General features: G+C 38.8%; 1 non-coding gene across 1 annotated transcript; it reads right to left on the bottom strand.

The window, feature by feature from the left end:
- Positions 1-23,011: 23,011 nt before the first annotated feature.
- Positions 23,012-23,118, bottom strand: LOC133787618 (small nucleolar RNA R71). Its single transcript, XR_009872627.1, has one exon. It is a non-coding gene; the product is annotated as a small nucleolar RNA R71 (small nucleolar RNA).
- Positions 23,119-23,928: the final 810 nt, after the last annotated feature.

Genomic DNA, 23,928 nt, shown 5'->3' with positions numbered 1-23,928 from the left:
TACGCTATGATCATAGCTTTCCCAAAGGCACCATTGTAGTCGACAACACATTAAACTTTAGATCCACCATCTTTGAAGAGTATGGGATCAACCGTAGGACCTGGCCTTCCTTGCTCCAGGGTGCATTTGTTCCTGGGTTCAGGCAGTACTTAGATGAGTCCAGCCCCGAGGAAGGACCTGAACCCCCTAGGATCTAGGAGATCGTAGCCTTAGATTCCCCTTCCTCTCTGTTAATCCCGGAATTGGAGGTTATGCCTAGCCTAGTCAATACACCCGAGCTTATCCTAATAGATCCCTCCCCTAGCTTGGAAGGTAAGATCCTTGTTCTTTTTTCCTTGCCTTTATAATACCTTTGAAGCATTACCCAGTGAATTAAATCCTCTATTCGTTCTTTTTTCAGGTGAAGAGATGGAATTTCTAGGAGCTCCAAATTTAAGGAGTGCCTTCAGGGCCAGAGGGTTCGGAGTTGGGCCCATGGTAAAAAGTGTTGGATAAAGCTTATACATGATCTTTATTTATTTTCAGGTATATCTAATATTAAACAAATTAATACGAGATAGCCTAAAACATGTTTCTAAAATTGAATTCAAGAGAAACAAAGAATAGAATTCTTACAGTATACGCAGCGGAATTAAAGAGTCTTTCCTTCAGTTTCTCTAACTCTTGTATCCTCTTTGTTGCAGAGTATTATCAAGAAACTGAACCGATCTTCTATTTTCTTCACGATCTTCCAATGTATCCTTAGAACCACCTAGACTAGTGTGGGCAATTCTCAACACATGAGATAGATATAGAGAGAAGAAGAGAAAATAACAAACAGGCTTAGAAAATGACTTGTGTTTAGAGAGAATCTAAAACTATCAGAAAATCTGACGTGTGACTTATCAAACTTCTTTTTTTGACTTCTCTATAAGCACTCCTTTTATAGACTCAATTAGGCCATTAATTTAATTAAAAAATCAATAAAATAATAGCTATTTTGAAGCCCTAGGTCGAAATTATCATGGGCTATAGGCCCGTGAAATTTCCCATTTGATTATAAGCCCATTGGAATTAAAATCAATGCATGTATTATTTTCTATTGATTTAATTAATTAAATAATTATTTAAATCCTTTATCAAATTAATTATTTATAATTTGAACCTTGATTTAAACTTATTTATTAATTTAGATACCAATTTATCTTAATTAATAAATCTGCCATAATTTCTCTTTTCTTCTCAAAATTACACAACTATGTGAAACTATCCAAAATTGACCTGGTCAACTTTGATAATTCTAATTGATAATTAAATAAATTAATTGAGACTATCTAGATGATTTTATCCAAGGTACAATGGGGACCATGGGCCTATGAAATCAAGCTCCAATAAGTTATCATAAATCTAAAAAATAAATTTACTAACTTATTAATTCCTCGTGACTCCACTATAGACTTGGAATTGCACTCTTGAATTCATAGAACGCTCTATAACAAATATAGATACGCTATTAATTATCCATTGATACAACCATAATTGTCACTCAATGAGATAGGACTAAAATACTGTTTTACCCCTCGTTGTATTTTATCCTTAAAACACTTAGTTCCTTGTAAATGATATTTCAGTAAACTAATTTAATTACTGAAATGAGATCTCTATCATTTATCACCTTGAACCAAACTAAAAGGAAACCATCATTTCACTTCTTCATCAGAAGCTATAGATGTTCATATCTATGATTAACACTCCCACTCAATTATACTACCGAGTTCCCAAGATATAAGTATGGGCTAGTCCGTAGGGTAAGCTGGTAACGAACAAGTCAAAGAACTCAAATAATACAATCAGTTAGAATACTAACCACTCAGAATTGAGATTGAATTGACCTATGGTCAACGATATGATATGACTAGAATAGATAATAACGGTATGTTTACTTATCTTATCAACTGTCAATATCGCTCCTGTCCGATGTAACAAATACATCTGATCTTATCTACTTTGCTAATGTTCTGGAAAGAACATAACACTGTAATGTGTAAGTAGATCATATCGTAGATTGGCAAGTCAGTGTAAATTCGGTGCACTGACTAATCTTAGGACTAACTTATTTTTGAACATATAATCATATTTATATTCCACTGTGATTACGTCACTATAAATAAGATTAGCTATATGCTCGGGATTTAATAGAAGTTTATATTAAACAAATAATCATGAAAATAAAACATGTGAGCAAAGTGATTGACCAAGTCAAAAAATGATTTCTATTCTTTTATTGATAATAAAATGAGATTACAAAGAATTTGGGTTTTAATTAGGGCATAAAACCCCAACAAAAAGGCCCATGGTGGCAAAGAATACCACCCCTAAGACATGGGGTACAACAAATTCACCTTCCAAGGGTAAAGGTGCAAGCACAGCTTGGGAGCAGCCAGCAAGAGAACTTTCCCCATCTCTGGTAACAACTCTCACTGTCCAGCAAGCTCCTCCTCTCCCTCCTCGACATATGCCTTCCTCACATCCCCAAGTGATTCAAACCGAGGCCCCCGTTTGAAGTGAGATTCCCCTCGTCTTGATACCGGTCGAGCCACACGATCTGGACAAGATCCCTGAGGCTTTTCGGGGTATCGTGTATGAGACGGTGAGTCACATGGTGGGCCGTGCATACAAAGCTAGTGCTAGGGATCTGAGGGCCATAGAAGAGCACAGCCTAGAAGATGTCATCGAATCTGCTATAGGGATGAACCTCACCGTGAGTCATTTTCCCACTTTTAACCTTTCCTCTTCTTTTTCTTTATTACGTGTTTTTTTATTTGCTTCATTATTTTGCAGTCTTTCTTGGCTCAATACCAAAGCATAGCTCGTGTTAAAGCTAGAAGTGAGGAACTATGAGCTGCCTTAACTGCTGCCCAAGAGAATGAGCAGGTCGCCAGAGCCGCCCTGAGTGTTGCTCAAGAGAGTGAGCATGTTGCCAAAGCTACTCTCATTTATTCTCAAGAGGTCGAGCAGTCTGCGAAGGCCGCGTTGTTCACCTCTCAGGCTCAGGTCATGGAGGCGAGTCGCCGTGCTGATCAACTTCAGGCCGAGAACGATGAACTCAAAGCGAAGCTGATCGAGGCGAGGCTAAGGCCAAGGAGGAAGCTACAATGTCCTCGTTGACAATGGAGGAGATGCTTTACCGTTGCTGGGTTTTTAACTAGGATGAGAACTTCTCCTTCATGCAGCCTGATTTCTGAAATCTATATCTTGCTAAATTCAAGATACTGTTTTCGCAGGAACCCTCGGAGACTGGTGAGGCTTCCAGAGCTGCAGAGGGAGATGGTGAGGAAGTGACTTCGGTGGAGCGTACTGACGGAGCCCAATGACTTATTCAAAAAATTTGTTATTATTGTTATTTTTTTTAAATTTCTGTAACAATCCCTTGGGATTAAAATGATTGCCTTCGAGCTTAGCTCGAGGTTTCTTCTCCTCGATGTGACAATAATTTTTTTTTATTTGAATACATCTAACTTTTGATCTATTTGTCTTTCCTTTATTATTTTCTCATGTTTATGAATCCTTAGACTCTTGTACATTCGAAATATTAGGGATCAAATTTTAGATCGAGACAGGTTGTATCCAAGATTTTGTTCGCTTATTTGCGTCATTCCTGTTAAGAATCAGGCCTTAGACCTAGTTATATCCAGGGTTTTTAATAACTTAATAGCATTATGCATGTTAGGACTCAGGCTCGGACCTGGTTATATCTAGGGTTTTCAATAAACTTAATAACATTATATCTGTTAGGACTCAGGCCTCAGACCTGGTTATATCCAGGATTTTCAATAAACTTTTTTTTAAGACTTAGTTTGTGCTAGGTTTATTGAAAACTTGAGCTTTTAATAAGCCGTTGAATAATCAATTTCTCCAAGCTTCTAAGCTTCGAACCTGGTTATATCCAGGGTTTTAAATTATTTTTCAAACTTAGCTCGTGCTAGGTTTATTGAAAACTCGAGCTTTAAAAAGACGTTGAATAATCAATTTCTCCAAGCTTCTAAGTTTTAATCTTATCCGAGTAAGCTTAATTTTCTCAAAAACTCACCTCAGTTATGTGCCCCCCAAGTAACCAGAAGGTATAAACTTTCCTGGTTGCTTTTACAATGTGAGGGCACGAGCTTGCAATAATAAAACTAAGAAATGGTTATTCAATAATATATGTCATTTATGTGAAATGGCTTTTATAAATAAGCCTTACATTGATAATACTTTTTTAAATGAAGAGCATTCCAGGTCCGTGGGACTATTTCTCCAATTAGTCGGGCTAGCTTAAAAGTTCATTCGCGTAAGACCTCTATGATCTGGTATGGTCCTTCCCAGTTCGGGCATATCACACCATCTTTGTGGTCTTTATTCGCCAAAAAGACCCTTCGGAGCACCAGATCGCCTAATCCGATTCTGCGTCTGTTGACTTTTGAATTGCAATAACGAGTGATCTTTAACTGATAATGGGCAAGCTATAAATGCGATTCTCCTATTTTTCTTCGATCAGATCGAGAGATGCGCTAAGTAGCTCACTATTATATTCTTGATCAAATGTTCACTGCCTGTGAGTAGCCACCATTGCTTTAATCGAAATCATGGCCTCACTTCCGAAGGTTAGGGAAAAAGGAGTATGCCCTGTGGAGGTTCTATGAGAAGTTCGGTAGGCCCAAAGTACTTGCGGGAGCTGCTCGGGCCATAATCCTTTGGCTTCATCCAACCTTTTCTCTAGGCTCGCCTTGAGGGTCTTATTTACAGCCTTGACCTGCCCATTGGCTTGTGGGTATGCTACCGACGAGAAACTCTTTGTTATGCCATATCTTTCACAAAAGTTTGTGAAGAGATCACTATCGAACTGGGCCCCATTGTTTGATTCAATCTTTTCAGGGAGTCTGAATCGACGGATGATATTATTTACCACAAAATCCAGGACTCTTTTCGAGGTGATAGTTGCCAGAGGTTCGGCTTCTACCCACTTCGTGAAGTAATCGATTGCCACCACCGCATATCAAACTCCTCCTTTCCCCATAGGTAGGGAACCTATTAGGTCAATTCCCCATGCTACAAATGGCCATGGGGATGAAATCATTGTTAGCTCGACTGGAGCAGCTCGGGAAACTATGGCGAAACGCTAGCATTTGTCGCATTTTTGAACATACGAGATCAAATCTTTCGTTAAAGTGGCCCAGAAATAGCTCTGTCTCAGTACCTTCAGTGCTAAGTTTTTCCCCCCAGCATGATCTCCACAAAAACCTTTGTGTATTTCTTGCAAAATGGTTTTGGATTCCTCAGGCAGAACACACCGTAGAAGGGGCAATGAATGACCTCGCCAATATAGGATTCCATCAACTATTACATACTGAGGAGCTTGATAAAGTAATTTTATCTCGTCTTTTCTATCATCAGGTAACTTTCCAGTCGCAAGATATTTCATTATAGGGGTCATCCAGGTCGGTCATAGGTCAATCATTCCGACCTCCATCATTTCTCCCGTTACACTTAGGCTTTCCAAGAATTCCAATGGTACTACATTCAATGTTTTGGCCTCTTTGGTGGTAGCAAGTCGTGTCAAAGCATCAGCGTTAGAGTTCTTCTCGTGGGGTATCAGTTCAACAGAGCTAAACTCAAATTCAAACAGTTCCCCCTTTACCTTAGCCAAGCAGGCCGCCATCTTGATGCCTCGTGCTTGATACTCTCCCAATATCTAATTTACCACAAGTTAGGAATCACTATAGCATTGGATGGCTTTCGCTTTCAACTCGTTTTCCACCCTCAGCCATGCCACAAAGGCCTCATATTCTGCTTTGTTGTTGGATGCCTCAAATTCGAATCTAAGAGCTGTATGGAACCGATGTCCTTCAGGCGAGATTAAGATTATCCCAGCTCCTGATCTGTTCTCGTTTGACAATCCATCAACGGAGATTTTCCATAATTCTTGCACCGGCTCCCTCATGAGCTCGTCCTGAAAACTGGTGCATTTAGCCATAAAATCAGCAAGGGCATGACTCTAGATTGAAGTTCATGGCATGTATAATATCTCGAACTGGCTAAGTTCGATGGCCCATTTTAAGAGGCGTCCCAACGTTTTAGGTTTTTGCAATACCTGCCTTCAAGGTTGGTCGGTTAAGACGTTGATAGAATGGGAGTGGAAATATGGCCGGAGCTTTCTGGAAGCCAAAATTAGACAGAATGTCAGCTTATCTATCAGTGGGTACCGTGATTCAGCTTCGAGAAGCCTTTTGCTTACATAATACACTGGTTTCTAAACACGGTCTTCTTCTCGAACTAACACGGCACTAACTGCATTCTCTGTCACGGCCAGATAAAGAAATAGAGACTCTCCAGATATCGGTTTGGATAATACTGGGGGCTCAGCTAGATGCATTTTCAGATCGTGGAATGCCTGTATGCATTCTTTGGTCCACTCAAATTTCTTGTTTCCCCTAAGCAAGTTGTAGAAGGGTAGACACTTGTCAATGGATTTCGAAATGAAGCGATTGAAAGTCGCTACCCTTCTAGTTAGGCTTTGGACTTCCTTATGGGACATGGGTGAAGGCACGTCTAACAACGATCTGATTTTTTTAGGATTCGCCTCTATTCCCCTTGTGTTGACTATGAACCCCAAAATTTTTCCAGATGCTACCCTGAAAGTGCATATCTGGGGATTCAGATTCATGTCATATCTCCTTAAGATTCCAAATCTTCCAAGTCGAATACATGGTTATTGACAGTCTTTGACTTGACAAGCATGTCATCGACATACACCTCCATGTTTCTCCCGTTCTGGTTAGCGAACATTTTTTTGACCAAGCATCTGTATGTAGCCCCGAAATTTTTCAATCCGAACGACATAACTTTGTAACAATATACGTTATGCTCGGTCATGAAACTGGTATGCTCTTGGTCCACAGGGTTCATCATGATCTGATTATATCCAGAGTATGTGTCCATGAAGGACATTAGCTCGTGACCTGTCGTGGCATCTATCAATTGATCAATCCTTGGCAGTGGGAAACAGTCCTTGGGACAAGCCTTATTTAAGTCAAAAAAGTTGATACAGGTTCTCCACTTCCCATTCGGCTTCAGGACCAGCACATGATTGGCCACCTAGATCAGGCATTTTGCCTCCCCGATAAACCCGCATTTTAGCAACCCAGCTACTTCTTCCTCTAGTGCTTCAGCTCGGACTGTTCCCAAAAGCCTCCATTTTTGGGATTTTGCAAGCACGTTCTTGTCCAAATTTAATGTGTGAATTATTATATTTGGACTGATTCCCACCATATCCTCATGCGACCAGGCGAAAACATCCAGGTTCTTTCGTAAGAAATCGACTAGCTCCTTCTTTCTTTTGTCTTCAAGATTCTTTCCAATTTTTACGACTCTTGAAGCTTCTTTGGGGTCGATGTTCACTTCCTCGAGCTCTTCTATGGCTTTGAGCTCTTACCTGTCTTTAGCTATCCGTGGATCAATATTGTCACGTTGGGTGACCTTACTATCCTCTTCTTGTTGAGGTTCTTCCATCCCACAAGTGACTTCTACTTCCTGGGACTCCTCACCTCCATCATTTATGACCATTGCCTGCTGCCCGGGTTATGACTTTCCCCTCATAGAAATGCTATAGCATTCTCTGGCAGCCAATTGATCGCCTCTGACTGTACATATGCCCAAAGCTGAGGGGAATTTCATTGCCAGGTGTCGGATCGATGTTATGGCTTCAAATGCCATCAATGCGGGTCGGCCCAAAATCGCATTGTATGCGGCCGAACAATCGATTACCACGAACTCAAGTATTTTGGAGATAGTTCGTGACTCTTCTCCCAATGTAACCACTAGTCCGATTGTCCCTATGGCCGTCGTTCCTTCACCCAAAAACCCGTACAGAGTCATCGAGGTCGCCTTCAAATCGGATATGGACAGTCCCATTTTTTCCAGGGTGGACCTAAGAAGTAAATTTACGGAACTTCCGTTATCCACCAGTATTCTCCGGACCCTTCGGTTGGCGAGCTACACGATTTCCACTAGTGGATCATTATGTGGGAATTGGACGTGGCTGGCATCTTCTTCCATGAAAATGATTGGTTATTTTTCCAATCGCTGTTGTTTTGATAATCGTTGCCCTAGGATGAACTCCACCCAGTTATGAGCCTTCAACTCATTAATGTACCTCTTTTGGGCCCTGCTGCTCGTGCCCGCCAAATGGGGTCCGCCCGCAATAATGGTTATATCTCTCCCTACTATTGGAGGAGGATCAACCTTATTCGCCTGAACTCCAGATTGGCCTATCGGAGCTTCTGAGAGTTATGCCCAAGGGGCTGATTGGAAACTACCCGATTTCGGGCGTACTGGGCCAACGGTCCAGATCGAATGAGAGTCTCAATTTCATCCTTCAACTATTGACAATCATCAGTATTATGGCCGATGTCATTATGGAATTGACAGAATTTTGAAGGATCTCTCTTCGCCCTCTGGTTTCTTAAAGGTTTTGGCATCTTCCATGGGAGGCGATTAGAATTAGCCAAAAAGATATGCTATCGGGTATCTGTTAGGTCGGTATATGTAGCGTAGATAGGCTTAAACTTCTCCATGGACTTGTTTTTTTGTCCCACTCTAGTCGTCCTCACCGTTCCAAGTCCTTTTGTTGTTCGCCCCTTGGTTCTTCTGGGTAATGGCTTGAGTCGTAGCTGCAATACCCGTTACCACTCCAATGGGTTGGGCAGGGGTCTGGCTAGTTCCTGCGACAAAAGCTCGTGCCTCCTCAAGGATTATCCATTCCTGAGCTCAAGCCATGAATTCATCTATGCTTTTAACTCCTTTTTCTTTGGAGTTCTTGCCACAGGTCGCCCCCGACGAGGATTCTCGTTCTCATTGCCATGAGCTTGGAGCTGTCATCAGCGTCCTTAGCTCATGCAGCAACATTGATAAATCTGCTCAGATATGCCCTCAGTGTCTCGCTAGGTTGCTGTTTTACGTTGGCCAATGAATCGGCCTCAACCCGAGCTGCCTGTGAAGCTCGGAATGCTTTTTTGAAATTGGAGGAAAATTTCTTCCACGAGCTTATGGAATGCTTCTTGTATTGTTTAAACCACTACCTGGTAGGCACAACCAGAGTTGCATGGAACAAGATACACCTTAGATCGAGCCCGACATTGTGGGCCATCATCATGGTATTAAACATTCTGAGGTGATCAAACGGATTTCCATCTCCATCAAACTTTGACATGTGTGGCATCCTGAAACCTGTAGGATATGTTGCCGCTGCAATGTTTGGAGCAAAAGGTTCGAGCTCCTCATCCGAGTCGCAATCTTCCTTTTCCTTCCCGGACAAGAGTCTTTTCATTTTCTCTTCCATTAGAGCTAGTCTCTCAAGGGTTTGGTCTCTAGTCCTTAGTAGGGATGGCAAAAAAACCCGGCGGATCGGGGCGGGTCGGAGCCCCGACCCGACGGGGCGCCCTTGATCCGAATATAACCGGGGCAATAACGGGGCGGGTCGAGATCCGATCCGACCCGCTAGCAATTGAAGCGGGTCGGATCACGACCCGACCCGGTTGTTGTTGTTTTTTTTGTTTGTAATAATTTTAAAAAAAAACTAATTACTACCACTATTTAGGGTGATCAATGATCCAAATATATATATATGTATATATATATAAATAAGACAATATATTTAAGAGGGATAGAAGAGAAAATTGATGTTTTGCTTTGAAGTATAGTAATTTTTTTTTATTTTAGTATACAAGACCATTTATAAAAAAATTTAGGTAGCTCATTTATGTCTAGTATGAGAGATTTTTTTGCCATTTATTTTTATATTGTAATATATTTTAAAAAATTAGTCTTTATTTTATTAAAGAAAAAGAAAATAAAAAAAAACCTTACCGGGTCGGGTCTGACCTGCTCCATCACATCCGGGGCGGGTCTGACCCGACCCGCATCAAATGCCTTAACGGGGCGGGGCGGGTCGGGGCATAAGCTTAGCGGATCGGGTCGGATCCGGGGTGGGGCGGGGCCGACCCGCCCCATTTACATTCCTAGTCCCTAGGTTAGTTGGGGGCTGTTCAATAACTCCCATCCTATTATACGCATTTGACGGGTTATTGTCCCTCGAAGCTCGAGCTTGGTTATGTGGGACATTCCCGTTGTCGCATACTATGGACAAACCTCCCTCATGTCGAGTATAGCTAATATCCTCATCTCGAGCTGGATACATTCTCTGTGAATTCAGATGATCGTGCAGGTTGGGTTATGGATCATATCAAGGACTTTGTTTTGAACTCAAATGATTTCTCAGGTTGCTCTTGGACCTGCCTCCACGATGGCTTTCTGTGTAATAACTTTCGTTTGCAAAACTTACAGCTCACGGTTGAGATCGAGGTCCTGGATTCTCAACACGCGTTCGTGGGACATAAGTATTTGCGGACGGGGGAGGATTTCTCCTACTGTCCCCACGAGCTGGAATATCTCATTGAGGACGAGGTGGTGTTTAATGTCTTACAGGTGACGGAGGATGCCTTATTGGCAAGGCTATCCTCGTTCCATCAGGACGGACTAAATTAGCTCGCCTTGGTTCTACTCCAACGTCCCTAGTTCTTTGTGCCTGGTGCTCCAATCATGGCATAGAGGGATTTGCTAGAGCATTGTGCCTTCGTGAGCTTGTCCCAGCCCCTCCTCGCGGATTGTTATGGGCATTTATGGGAATCTATGAAGAAGGCACCGAGTTTGGGGTCGCAGTCCTAACTGACCGACTTACATGCTGATGACCCCTGTGATGATCAGTGGGCCGAGTATTCTGGTGATTTTTCCTTGAAGGCACAGAACTTGGAGTTGGAGTTCTGGCAGATTGACTCGGTTTAGGCCAGTTATTCATGTGGGACTTATGGGACCCACTTTGCCTCTTTCTAAAATTAACGCCAGTTTCAAGAGGGGGTAACTGAGCCAAGACCTCCTCAATCTGCCTGTTTGCCCTAGCGAGATGGTTCCTCCACTGGATGTTTTCCATCTCGACGGCAGTTAGGTACCCTAGATTAGGATTTGGCGGTAGCGACGGCAAACTCCTAGTATCGTCTTGACCCACTAGTTGTTTTCCCGGACGTTATTGAACATTTGGGCCCCTTTCATTGGGAACAACGGTATGATGGGCCTCCTGCCCACCAGGCTGTTTTGTCTCATTATCATGCATTTAGCGAGTGACCACCATTATGAAAGTTGACTGGAACATGTGAAGCACTAATTTACTCTCAATGAAAGCACAAAATTGTTGACGTGATTTTTCGCCAACAGTATATTAAGAAATAAAATGGGTAGATTAGTGCTAGATTATAAACTGCAATGAAATATCAACCATTCACTCAAAAGCACAGAACTTTTACGTGGTTCAGCGGTTAAAATCCACCCAGTCCACGAGTCAATATTATTATTGTTTCTCTCTCTATTTCTGCAGAGTTTCAGTAATACAAAAAATGATCCCCCTTCCCTATTCAACATTCCTAGTATTTATAGGGGAATACCATGGACAGGTTTGGGTCACTGCGTAAATAAACCGCGTAATTTTATATTTGATATATAATTAATACAGATTATTCCCATTTTCATTGGGATATGATTTGATAACAGTTAAATATTGTCCTGCTATCTCAGATAATAAATGACAGATATATGATACCGCCTGGCTATTAATGAGTGCACAAAGAATTCCTGAATCTTTTGGGATCCTTCAGTATGTGTTATATGTTGGTTTTTATTGATCAAATCAGAGATTATACGCAGCGGAACAACAATCAAATTGTTAATTTAATCCCATAAGATTTCTAGATCTACTTCTTCACATGCATATATATATATATATTGAATCAAAGACATGAATAGAAAAATTACCTCAGGTCCTTCCTTGCTGTTATCTTTTTGTATGGCTAAATCCTTGAGATCTCACACCAAGATCTTCCAAAATGTTCTCAGCACACAAAGAGTGAGTGTGGGCTCGCTATACAAACAATAGGCAAAAAACAATTTATCAAATGTTCTCAACACATGAGATCTGATAAAGTTTGGACCTAGGTTTTGTGAAGAATAGTGACTTTTGTTTGTGTCACTGTTCTTTTTCTCTGAAAATTTTTATTCATTCATGTGATCTTAATTCTCTCGTACTAATACAAGATCACATCCTCAATAATGAATATGGAATTTTTCTGATATTTACAAAATTATTCAAACAATAATTTAACAATCTAAATATAACAATAATAAAAAAAACCATTGTATTTATTTATTCACAGAATAAACAAATGTCTTTACATGCTTTTAGGACACACTCCTAACATTATATTTGGGTCCTCATGAGCTGAATATCTCACTTGAGCTCGTGCTTGACAACTATTTGACTCCGAGATCGGAGTAGGTTCAGAACACCTAAAGTTGGGTCTGATCATTATGATTCTCGAACTCGATTATTACCTTAAGTGTTGGTAAGATAATAACTTGTATACCGTGTACGAACTAGATTGAACCTCGAGCTGCTCACATGGTTAATAACCAGATATTCTACTTGGTTATTTTTCCACGTATTCACCTACCATCTATACCCGGGCTGAGTAATTGAACTCATGCTAAATTTAGGGTACAACAGATAGATTATTTATTTATTATCATTATTATATATATATATTTTTAATTGACATCTATTATTAATATTAAAATAAAAATGAGAAAGAAGAGAAAATAGATAGAGTTTTTTCCCTTAATTAATAGCCATATATTAGAAAAGTAAAATAAAAAATGAGAAAAGTTAATGGTTATTTATATTTATAATTTAATTAAATAGTTGTCGTAATTAAATATATAATCAAATTTGAATTCAAATTAAAAAATATGAAAAAAGAAGAAAATAGAAAAGGTGTTTTGGAGCAATTTTAGAGTGCTACATCATATAAATATATTAGAAAATATACCCGCCTCCGTAATTTTTTTTCTATAATAATTTTAAATACATATTTAAGGTAATTTTATATTTGTTTGATGAATATTATAATTTGAATTTATACATTTTTTAATTCAACAATATATATTTAACGTAATTCATTATTTGTTTGATTAATTTTATAATTTGTATAATGTGAGTGAGAAATTTATACCTTTTGTAATTCCTCCATTTTTTTAAGTTATACTCTAATAGTAAAATTGTATTAAAAGTATCTAATTAATCAATTATTTGTTTCTCTCTCCTTTCAAGTAATTAATAGAATGTATAATAGCATTTGAAAAGCAAGAGATGTGAAAAAATTAAGCTAACAAACAATATTAACATTAATTGTCATAATTATATACTTTTTAATTCATAATATATTTCTTATTTCTAAAAAATATTTTTGTACTTCACATCAACCTCCGCATTTTTATTGCTATTGGAATGCCCATTAAATTACAATCTAGAAAATATTTATTTACTATAGTGAAAACAAATCACAAATCCAAACAATACCATTAGTAATATCGTTTTGTCATAAGCTTGAGAAAATATGAAATGAGAGAAAAATACAGTTATCAATTTGATAATTAATGATAATAATTATAATATTTTGTATAACTATTCACTTTTGAATAAAAAAATATAATTATATTATGTTATCCCCAAAATTTCAGTTCCATAATGTGGCAATCAGAAGTGAAAGGTGGCAGTGCATGATCATCAAGCGAATCATCAAGCGGCACATTAATGGTCAATAAATGTGTTGACCAAAGGAAGTGCAAAGGTTAGAAAATGACCTACGGAGTTGTGATATCACTCGTCGGAAGATGGTTTTACCTAGTCAGGAAATAATTCACCCAGCCGGATAGGAATTTAACTGGTTAGGAGGGAGTCTTACCTGACCAGACATATCAGAAGGGATGTTTGTCCGACCAGGAAAGGGTTTAACTGGTCAGGAAACAATTTACCCAATTGAATAAGAGGAGGGAGTCTTACCCGACCAGACACATCAAAAGGGATGTTTGTTCGACTAGGAAAGGGTTTAACTGGTCAGGAAACGATTTACCCGACTGGATAAGAATTTGTCTGGTCAGGAGGGAGTCTTACCTGACCAGACACATCAGAAGGGCATTTTATCCAACTAGATAAGGATTTAATTGGTCAGGGAGTGTTTCACCCGACCAATTACATCAGAAAGAGGTTTCACCCGACCAGTTACCTCAGAAAGGTTTCACCGGACCAGTTACCTCAGAAAGGGATTTCACCCGACCAATCACCTCAGCAATAGGTACCAGTCATCTCAGAGATGAGTGTCATCCGACCAACTATGTCAGATTGAGGATGTAGCCAACTGGATGTGTCATAGTTTCAAGAGTTAACTACCCAGTGACTTCTTTGTAGAATCTCATAACAACTTCAAGCTGAATTGCTCGTAACTATCGCGAGAATCTCTCAAATAACCCAATGTAATAGCTATATTGTTGTACTTTAAATTTGTTTATTACTTTATTAATAAAAGTTGGCTGAAACAACCAAGGACCTCTTCAAAACGAGATATTTTTTAGATATGATCCATGAGCCTATAAATAAAGAGCTCATGGCATCATTTTAGGGGATCTGATCTTTTGGGAGACTGGGAAATGGCCAGGAAAAATGCTGCATTTGAGCAGTAAAAACGGGAACTGGATGCCAGAAGCGAAGAGATCAGGTGACATCGCTAGGCAGTATGAGTCTCAATTCACTAATTACACCACTCTCTCAGCCAGTCGGGAAGAAATATATCTCGCTAGTCATGAGGAGGTTCCCTACAGGAAACCTCCACCCATCAGAACAGAGATGAGCAAGAGAGACATGAATAAGTTTTTGTCGTTTCCATGGAGACTATGGTCATGACACGAATGACTGCAATCACCTCAAGGATGAGATAGAATTTCTTCTTCGGTCGGGCAAGTTGAAAAAGTACCGGGCAGAGAAACCTCAAGGAGAAGGAGGCAACAACAATCCTAGGTTCAAACGACAACGATCTCCACCGTTGCAACCCGGGCTTCTGGACTTTACCTTAGACACTATATGTGGAGGTCCACACTTGGATGGGGATAGTAACAAAGCAAGGGAGAGGTATGCCCAGACACTTCGACATGAGCTGGAGTGCTAGGATCAGATTGGGTGAACGAAGCTTGATCAAGAACCACTGGAATGGAGAGCGTCTATGGATATATTATCACTAAATACCACTTTCAGAGTGGTAGCTTAATTTCAAGTTGTTTAACTTGTTATTTAAGTTTGGTTTATGAGCTGGTTATTTGCTGACCAGTCAATTATTTTTGAACAATTTTTGTTGTTTAAGACTCGTTATTAGACACGTTTTGTTTTTTTGTTTTTAATTTACGAGTAATAAAAGAGACTACGCGCAGCTTGATCGATTCTTGCTACAAATATGCATGTGTTAATTTTTCATACAGTGTTCAATTGGTCGGTAAAATCAGATAGTGTTCAACTGCTCGGTACGTTCAATCAATGTTCAACTGCTCGAATATATTCTATGTGTTTCACGAGTAATTAACTGCTCGAACAGATTCGGTCAAGTAGCAAGTGACCAAGGATCTTTCAACCCTCGATCACTTGGGGGGCACATGGGGTATGCTGGTATACAATTTAACACAAGCAATAAGAGCACGAGTTAAGATATTTTTTTTAGGCTGACTTGTAAATTTTCGAAGTAAAAAAAGACCATTAAGCTAACTTGTTTGACAAAGCTTAAGTAACTTGGAATTTTTCAAAATTTCAAGTTAGAAGCAAATATTCATGTGACAATAAACATTATGCTCATAAAATGTTAGAGCAATAAGAGTGTGAGAAAGTATACTTAGTAGGGACTTATGAAATGTCTAGAATTCCTAAGTTAGAAAACTAAGTACTCATGCGAAAATATAATGCATACATCAAAGTGACTTTACTATTCACAAAAAACTTATAATGTTTTAAGTCTAAAAAGACTTAGAATGTTTAAAGTTAGCAAAGAAAAGTAAAGTATAGATGCTAATCATCGGTCGTACGAGAAAAATATCAAGGCTGCTAAACAGCTATTGTCTTCACAAAAGTATAAGAGGAAAAGAGTAAACTACTGGCCAGGTACAACGTTTTGCTGGTCAGGTGCAAAGTTTCCCTGGTCGGGAGAACAGATACAACTTCCCTGGTTGGCTGAGCATGCATCACTAGTCTAGTAGGAAACTCCATGGTTGGATAGGATGCTCTCTGGTCATCTAAGAGTGTCTACTGGTTGGGTACACTAGTCTTTGGCTGGTCAACATCGTCGTCAACATCCAGGACCTCCTTCGGCCGGAATGATAGACCAGGAGAGGCAGGCACAGTGCCAGGTAGAAGAGCTGCCTCCTCAGCGGCCTTGGCTTTGCATTTGGCGAGTTCTTCGGCCTTTGCTTCTTTGGAGAGAAATTCGAGGTTGAAAGGCTTATTTAACTTCCAAATCTGATAGAAGCAGTTGAAGCAGATTTCTTCATAATAAGCCAGATCAGTTTCATTTTCCCGTTTCAGCTCTTCATTCTCTTGAGTCTTCTTCTTCAGCTGGTCTGTAACGACCCAAAATTACTAATAAGGCTTAAGGGCCTTGATTAGTATGTCAGGAGGGCATAATTGGAGGTTATGTGAATTAATGTTGTCAGAATGGATGTTTATGAGTATTGGATAAGCATGCGGGCCCTGCTTGGCTGGTAAGGGCATAATTATAATTTTGGCTCGTTAGGGCATAAACTTGATTATTTGTAATAAACTGTTGAGACCACATTATTATGTGGATATATGTGTTTGCATCTTTCGGCACGAGGCGATCCTAGGGAGCAAGTAGCGGGAAAGTCACAACGAGACCTGATACTCGACTTGGGTCAACTCAAGGGGTACTTCGGGTGTTGGGTGGTTATTTGGGTTAACGGGGTATGGAAATAAATAATTTAAGATATATTTGAGGTTAGAAAGCCTATGTGGGAATACCGGGGAATTTTACCATTTTTCCCTCGGGGACGTTTTTGGTACCCCGAGTCTTGGGATTGACTTAAGTAACTAAGGATAGATAAAACAAAGGAAGGAAAACAGTAGAATATATCCTAAACCGACCCTTCTCCCTCTCTCTCCTCTTCTCTCAAGGAACTCAGTGAAACCAAAGGATTTATGGCTGGAAATTCAGGAATTTGAGCTGGAATCTTGAGGGATATTTCAGTGGCAATCTGGAGGTTCAAAAGGGAATTTAGGTAAGCATGTAATTTTAGTTTAGCTTAATTTTGTGGTCTTTGCTGGGTTCTAAGTATTTTTGGGCCTTGATTTTGAAGATCAATTTGAGGCTAAGGATTTGGGGTTAGCTCAGTGATAGCTAAGGGAATCAACCAGGAGTTTAGGTAAGCTTTGAATTATATTCTTGGTCATTAAATTATATGTTTTCCTTGGCTGTTTTGGGTGTTCTTGAGCTTGTGGGTTCAAAGATTGAAATGTTGTTTTGATGAGTTTCTAGACTAGGAATCTGTTGGGTTATGTTGTTGAAAACATGTTAGGATGTTTGTGATAATTGGAGTATGTTATTGGGATGATTATGAGAGGTTTTGAGTGAGGTTTGAGAGTAAAAAATGGTGGTTTTTCTGGGTTCGAAGGGGTCGGGTCGCGGCATAGTTCTTGGTGAGTCGCGACCCTTCAAAGCTGATGGCTGCTGGAGAAGGAGGATGGGTCGCGGCATAGGGCATGTAGGGCCGCGGCCCGTGTCTATTTCTGGGCGAGGTTGAGCCTTTGTTTGGGGCCATGCTGCGGCATGGGGAGGCTTGAGCCGCGACCCTTAAGGATATTTGTGTTTCTTTTGGGTTTTAAAGCATAGGAACTTAACCTAGGGTGCTCGGGATCGATCCCACTAACGTGTTTGGTGGAATTCGATGTTCCGGAGGCTAGAACTCTATTCAGAAACTCTTATACAATTATTGATGGAATCCTTTATCATGGTTGTGACTAGGTGTATGCTTGGGCTCGGGACAGGATCGTGCTCGGAGGTCGTCTTTCCTAATTAAAGCATTTGGAATTAAAGGTAAGAAAACTGCACTCAGTTGTGGATTTATAATGGGACTGAGGGTTCCCTGCCTTGTATGCTCTATAGAGGATGGTATTATGCCATGTAAATAGTAAACGAGCGGCCTAAGGGCACCAAAGTTTACAATTGCGCACAGGGCGCGGCTCATCCACTGGTAGCTGAGGACAGCTTATTAATCATTGAGCTCGGTTAAGCTGGCCGGAGTCAGTGAGTATAGCACTGGACCTGGCCAAAGCGAGCCATAGACTATGGATTAAATAGAGGGTGCGGCCTACGGGCGTTAACCCTAGTTGTTGCTTGACATGTATTCTATTGTTAATTGTTTTGCATGATGTGTTGGATATTTGGAACTAGACCATTGGTTATTGACTGATGTGCTGCATTGAATAAATGCTATGGCTTGCTGGGTAGTTGATTAATGTCTTGTAAATCATTTGTATTATGCTCTATGAGTTACTTAGTTGTTAATATTGATTATGCAATGATATTGTGTTTTCTTGCTAGGCCTCGACTCACGGGTGCTACGTGGTGCAGGTAAAGGCAAGGGTAAGATGAGTTGGCCATGAGTTGGAGAGCTCTGGGGGCGAGGTGTACATTGTCAGCTGCTCGGCTTCCACGGTCGAGGGATTGTACAGGGACGGGAACCTAAAACATGTATTTGCCATTAGAGTGGCTTGGTTGTTTATTTGTTTTGGAAATTATGCAATTACGTTATTTAAACCTTGATTTGGGATCCCATGTACCAAATATTTGTTTTAATGAAAATTATTCGTTTGTAACCAAAATCTTTTAAACCCAACCGGTTTGTGTCATCAGATTCACATTTTCAATTAAATGACTTGATTAGCAAGTCTTGCACTATTTCAAATACACAGTGTAACAGTCTTGGTTATCTAGGGTGTTACATGGTCGGTCAATGTCTTATTGGCCTGGACTTTCTTGCTGTTCTCATCAATGATCTATCTCGGTCAACAATTGTTTTCTCAGCCTGCTCAGTCTTTTCTTAGAGATCTTTCTCAGACTTAGTCAAACTTTCAATATTTACCTGGACTTCTGATAAGGTCATTTTTGTATTAATATTTGTTAAGTTTTTCTATGCTTGGATGGTGTTATGATAGCATTTTTAATAGTTTTCACTAAGTTTCGTGATTCTACAACATATTTTCTACGTTGCGTTTTATGATGATAAATCTGACATTTTGATGGCAAGTGTAGTTAAAATAAAGTTTTAGAAGTATTCAAAGCTTTTAGGATTGAAATGTGGAAGTGGTGGCAACGTGGAAGCTATCTAAGATCAAGAATTGAAGAAATTGGAGGTAGGCTGCGTCACTTTAAATGGAAATTGCACTTTCAGAATTTTTTCTTCCAGACAGGCCGCTGCCTGAGGGACAGATTTAGGCACAGATTTTGTTCTAGGCCGCGGCTTGCGACGTCGTTTTCAGATTTTTTATTACTTTTTAATTACAATTTAATTGAGACTATAAAGGATGATTAGGGTTAATTTGAGAGGGATCTTTATTACGGTTTTAAGAGAGAAAAAAACTGAGAAAGGGCTGAAGAGAAGACTACAAGACTACACTACTTTTGTTCATCAATCTAGTTTCTTTTCTTCCCTTAATCTCTTTAATTTTAATTTTAATTATGTTTGTGATTATTATTACTATTATGGAGTTGGTTCTTTTTAGGTTAAGGATTAATTCAAAACCCAAGACATGAATTCTTGATTATTGATAATGAATATTGTTCTTTAATTTCTCTCAATATTAGATTGTTTCTATTTTCCCAATTGAATGTTATGAATCTTGTAATTTCTTGTTAGGTGGCCAACTAATTAAGGTTTTACATTGTTCAATTGTCATCTTAGAATTACTACTCACCTAATAGTTTAGGATTCTAAGTGTATGTGATAAATTACAATTGATAGTTATGTCAAAAGAATTGTTGATTGTGATGAAAAATAGAACCTAGGTTAAATGAATTATATGCTTCATTAATTTATTGCCTAGATTAACTTGTTTCCACAGGACTTAATGCTTTATCTAAGTTAAATAGATTGTATGCTTCATAGATTTATTGCTTAGATAAAAGAGTTAATTATTGAGCGCTTCGCCTTGATTACTTATAATAGGGAGACTGGGATAATTGACTGCTTCAGCGTTATTTGCGGGGTTAATAGTTTAATTGAGCAATTGGAATAATATTTATTATTAGTGATTAGGAATGATTGTTGAGGGTGGAGATTAACCTTTAACTGTTTCTTAATATCGTATTATCAATCTTTAATTGCTTCTAGTTTATGTTATTTAATTTTGAGTTAAAAATCAAAATCCCATTTTAAGTTTTAGTGTTAATTCTTGAATAATAAAGTAAATGATAGTCCTCGTGGGTTCGACCTGTGCTTGCTACAATACTGAAATAATTGGAAGTATTGAAAGAAAAATCATTGTTAAATTTGTGTGGTACACGACAGCCATCAAATTTTTGGCGCCGTTGCCGGGGACTATTGTTATTCTCTTTGTTATTCAAATTTATTTATTTGTGACTAATTAGTTTTTACTGTGGAATTATCAGGTGTATATGTCTGGTGAAGACGATACTCAAGAAAGGTTATCTCGTTTTAAACAATATCTTGAGTCATCGTCAGCTTCTCGTTCTTCAAGGATTATTACCGATAATCCGCTCTTTCAACGTCTTGCTCCACAAGATAATCCTGTTAAAGTGCCATTACCGTCTGACAACGAATCTGATTCTGACGATTCAGTTCGATCCTATAGAACAATGTGTTCGGTTTTATGCCCTTATAAAACCATGTCGGACATGTAGCATGATTTCATATTATCAATAAAAGTAGTAGAAATCATTTAGTTTGACAATTGTGTTGCTTGCTTGTTTTATTACACGATTATTGAAATAATACAAACATTTATAAAATCCCGAACATATGGATAGTTACAATTATAGTGACTAGGTCATAGTGGATTATAGTTGTAATTATATGTTCAAAAGAACGAGTCCTAAGATTAGATCAGTGCATTGGATTTTCACTGATTAGGAAATCTACGATATGATCTACTTACACATTCAGGGTGTGATGTCTTGCCCAAGGCTTCGACCAAGTAGATAAGATCGGATATATTTAGTTACATCGGACTAGGACTGATATTGATCATTGATTGATAAATAAGTATCGTTGTTATCAAATCTAATCAATGTCACAACGTTGACCATATATTAAGTCGATCTTAATTCTGAGTGATAATATTCTGCTAATTATATTATTTAAATCTTTTGACTTGTTCGTTACCAGCTTACCCTACGGTCTAGCCCATACTTACATCTTGGAGATTTATTAGTGTAATTGAGTGGGAGTATTATTCATAGATACGAAATCTATAACTTCTGTATGAGAAGTGAAAATATGATTTCCTTAATTGCTTTTTTCAAAAGATTAAATGATTGAGATCTCATTTCTGTGATTAAGTTCACGGAAATATCATTTATAAGGAACTTAGTGGGAGTTAAGGATAAAATACTGATGAGGGGTAAAACGGTAATTTGCACCCAGCTCGTTAGTAAGTCGTCGATAGAGGATTGACTGATTGTAATGGTTATAACAATGGATAACGTATTTATGGTTTTGAAAATACGTTCTATGAATTCAAGAGTTCAATTCTGAGTCTATAGTGGAGTCACGAGGAATTAATAAGGTAGTGAAATTATTCGTAAATAAATTCACGGTAACTTGTTGGAGCTTGATTTCATGGATCCATGGTCCCCGCATCACCTTTGAGTAAATCATCTAGAATGTCTCAATTAATTGATTTAATTATCAATTAGGATTTTTAAAGTTGACTAGGTCAATTTTGGAAAATTTACAGAGATATGAGATTTAGAGAATAAAAGAGAATCTTTGGGTAAATTTATTAATATTGATAAATTGGTATCAATATAAATAAATAATATTAAATCAAGTTTCAAATTATAATTAGTTAATTTGAATAAGGATTTAATTAATTAATTAAAAATAAATAAATAAAAGGTTTTGAATTTAGGCCCAGTTGGGATTTAAATTCAAAACAAAGAGATTGGGCCCAAGTCCATTTATGGCAGCCCAAGGCTTTTGTTTTTGTTTATTATTTTAATTAATTTAAATTTAAATAAATCTCATTAAGTTGCTTATATAAGGAATATGATATCTAGGGTTTTCATAAGGAAGTCAGTCTTAGTTGATTTGGGTAAGTGAAAACATAGACACTCTAATCCTTTCTTAGCCACAATCTCTTCTTCTTTTCTAGATCTCTATCTCATGTGTTGAGAACCAGCCCACACTAGTTCTAGGTTGATCAAAGGCTTGGTGAGGAAAACTGTGTTGCTGATCTTGTTCAATCTCTTGATAATACTCCGCTACAGAAAGGAATCAAGGGTTAGAGAGATTGAAGGATGGAGTTGTTCCAGTTCCGTTGCGTAATGTAAGTTTTTACTTTACTCTATATTTGTATCAATTTCATAGGAGCATGTTCTAGGAATTTACATGTTTGTTTGATAATATGTAAATTGCATAAAAATAAATAAAGATCTTGCAATGAGTTTTTTCCAACACAATGGCCTAGCAAAGGACATTGAAAGAGTTGGCAGCGCCAAATCTTGACCAACAACCACTATGCATCCAATATCCACCGTTGGATGTAAACTTTGAGCTGAAGTTGGGCCTCATCCACTTATTGCCTTCTTTCCATGGGCTGCCTGGTGAGGATCCGAATAAACATTTGAAGGATTTTCATATTGTCTGTTCTAGTATGAAACCCGCTGCAGTGACTGAGGAACAAATTAAGCTGCGAGCTTTTCCTTTCTCCCTAAAGGATGCAGCTAAAGAGTGGTTGTACTATCTTCCACCTGGTACTGTTGAAACTTGGAATGGTATGAAGACTATGTTCCTAGAACGATACTTTCCAGCATCAAAAGTTGGAAGCATCAGGAAAGAGATCTGTGGAATAAGGCAGTATACATGAGAGTCTTTGTATGAATATTGGGAGAGATTTAAGAGGTTGTGTGCTAGTTGCCCTCATCATCAGATAAGTGAACAGCTCCTCATTCAGTACTTTTATGAAGGATTACAATCACTGGATAGGAGTATGATTGATGCAGCCAGTGGGGGTGCACTAGTTGATAAGACTCCTGCTGCAGCCAGGAGCTTGATTTCTAATATGGCTACTAACTCACAACAGTTTGACATTCGTCAAGATCCTGTTCCACCACCCAAATCAGCTAATGAAGTGAGCACCTCTAATGCTAATCAGCTGGGTCAACAATTGGCTCAATTAACTGCAGTGGTCCAACAATTAGCTTTAGGCCAACAGGTGCGGCCATGTGGAATCTGTCAAGTTGTGAGGCACCCTACTGATACTTGCCCTACTCTAGTGGAGGGAGAAACTGAGGGTGTTAACACTGTAGGAAATTTCCCTGGTCAATTACGTCAGATGTATTATGAACCATTTTCACAAACTTATAATCCTGGCTGGCGTGATCATCCAAACCTTCGATATGGGAATCAACAACAAATTGCTTCACAACCAACATCAGCGAGACCACCTGGTTTCACTTTGCAACAGCGGTCTCAAAATAATTATGTACCTAGACCATCACAACCACCGCAAGCTGCTCCACCACCAAGTGCCAAACCTTCTACTGAGGATTTAATCAATGCACTTGCTACAAATACTCTTCAATTTCAGCAAACCACCCAAGCTTCCATCAAAAGTTTGGAGAATCAAGTGGGACCATTAGCAGCATCATATAACAGGTTGGAAGCTCATCTGTCAAATAAATTGCCTTCACAACCTGAGATGAATCCCAAGGAGAATGCTAGTGCAGTAACTTTGCGAAG

The sequence above is a fragment of the Humulus lupulus genome, chromosome 6 (genome assembly GCF_963169125.1).
Source record: "Humulus lupulus chromosome 6, drHumLupu1.1, whole genome shotgun sequence".
In the NCBI taxonomy this organism is placed as follows: Eukaryota; Viridiplantae; Streptophyta; class Magnoliopsida; order Rosales; family Cannabaceae; genus Humulus; species Humulus lupulus.
The sequence above is the reverse complement of the archived record's forward strand: the minus strand, read 5'-3'. Positions and strand labels throughout refer to the sequence as shown.